Consider the following 2,248-nt stretch of genomic DNA (forward strand, 5'->3'; position numbering starts at 1 on the left):
TGTGTGTGTGTGTGTGTGTGTGTGTGTGTGTGTGTGTGTGTGTGTGTGTGTATATAATATATCAGATAGATAATCTAGGCGAAAAGCGGAAGCCTACATCTCACGTAGGAAAACCAATAACAACAAAGGGAACAGACGTGGATCGTAGAGCGTGAGCAGCTGGCGCCCAGTAATTACTCCGACCTCACCTGACTAGACCTGACTAGGGACAGCTGGCAGCTACAGCCTATAGCTCAGGACTAGGGCTCATGGCGATCTGACCCTCCACCCCCCCCCCCCCCCCCCGGCGGCACACGACCCGGCCACTATGTTTGGGGGTGCCGTCAATAATCTACTATAAATGAGTATCTTCGGCACTTACATGACCCTATTGTGTTGCAAGTGCTGTAAAAATCTTGCTTTAAGTTTGTTTTAACTTAAAAAAACTAAAATAAATACCATTTGTTTAGCACAAATTCTTGCTCACAAGAGCAAGCTCTACGCGCTTTACAATCTATATTATTATTGCCCCCTGCAGACCTGATAGCGTTCTGAAACAATTTCAGCTTTCCCGGGAAGCATACAATACAGTGCAATCTACACAACAATAGCTTATTGCAGGTGGAAAACCGTTATTGTTTGGGGGCTCTTGCCACCACGCGTAGGTCACGGAGAGGTTGAAGGTACCACGGACAGGTCAATAAGTGGTTTGTGGGTGCTACTGGTGGGTCAGTGGGAGTTTGGTGGGCGCTGCAAGTGTTGGTCAATAGGTGGTTGAGTGATGACTGGTGGTTGGCATGGCAATGGATGATTGGTGGGTGCTGCCGGTAAATCTATAGGGGTTGGGTGAGTCAGAGTGCCATCGGTAGGTTAATAGGTGGTTGTGTTTGAGATTGATGGGTTAGTAGATGGTTGGTTACTGGCAGGGTCAATTGGCGCTTGGTGAATAGCTCTGACAGGTCAATAGCCTTCTGTGATAGGTCGATGTATGGCTACTACATGTAGGTGTCATTGATAAGCCGGCTGTTGGTTTGTTGGAAGGACCCCCTGGTATATTTGGGGGATGTGAGTTGAGCGTGGCATCTATAGGTCAGCGGGCGGTTGTAGGGCGCTACTAGTAGGTCCTACTTCTTTACTTACCCTCTTTTTTCTGTCTGTCTTACCTTTTCCCGGCACTAAATGACCATGACTGTGTCGATGTGCTTCTCTTTACTCAAACAAACAAATCGATGATAGGTCTGCGTTTGGTGGGTGGAAATCACTGCCACCCATGGTAGCCTTAGACAAGCCACAAGCAAATCAGTGGGTGGGGGTGGGGGTAAAACGTAATGTTCTCTTTCTTCAAGAAGGCAGTCAAAGGATATCACTTGCTTATCCCATGTGCCTTATATAAGACCCCTTGCAACGAGCCAGCAAATTCTGTGGTTCCTTCGGTGAGAATGTCTCCCGTGATGTGCATGTGCACAACTTGTTTGCCTTGCTTGTTTCGTTTGCTTTTTATTTTCAGGAGGAATCATTCTGGAATACCCCCCCCCCCTCCCCTCCCTTTCCCCCTCTTCCCGTTTTCTGCCTCTCAGTGTATCATGCACTTGGGGTGCTATGTCTTTGAGTGTGTGGGTTCACCTCATTTACCACACCATATTTCTTCTCTTGACCCCCATACTTTTCAAAACTTGTTTTCACTATTTTGTTTTTGCTTGCTTTTCTCGAACAGTGGTATCCATTGTTTGCATCCTGGCTTCCTACCAATATTTCTGGACAACCCCTTATCAAATTCCCAAAGCCCCTGTTTGAAACTTTGTGTGCGTAAAGATTTAATGACGGGTAGGGGGGAAGCTAGGGGGTCAAGTTGTATAAATCCGGGCTGCCAATGTCGATTACGGTCGAGGGGATCGGGTTCAACTGAAGGGTCGTGTTTGGGAGTTATAACTGATGTCATTTTTTCCACCCAACACATGCACATTTTTTTGTTCTGGTTTTGTTTTTTCTATTCGGCTATTGTGTTTTGGTGAAGGGAACATGATTTGGCTAGGTTTTCCTTCTGCTTAAATTTCCCAGTATTGATTTGAAAGTGTCTTAGCGCTCATGAACAGTCGGTATGTTGTCCAAGAGAGACACCCATTGTAGAGGAGAAACAGAACTCGTCTTAGCCAGGTTGGCATCTTGGACAGCGTCATTATAACAACAAAGGGAACAGACGTCGATCGTAGAGCATAATGATATATATTTTTTTTTTAACTACAGGGGGGGGGGGGGGGGGGGGGGGGGG

The 2,248-nt window shown here is 46.7% G+C and overlaps 1 protein-coding gene across 11 annotated transcripts in view; it reads left to right on the forward strand.

Moving 5' to 3' along the window:
• LOC100533391 (myosin heavy chain, non-muscle) overlaps window positions 1-2,248 on the forward strand; it is a 98,113-nt gene that overhangs the window by 32,281 nt on the left and 63,584 nt on the right. The window lies entirely within an intron of this gene.

The sequence above is a fragment of the Aplysia californica genome, unplaced genomic scaffold (genome assembly GCF_000002075.1).
Source record: "Aplysia californica isolate F4 #8 unplaced genomic scaffold, AplCal3.0 scaffold00129, whole genome shotgun sequence".
NCBI classification, from domain to species: Eukaryota; Metazoa; Mollusca; class Gastropoda; order Aplysiida; family Aplysiidae; genus Aplysia; species Aplysia californica.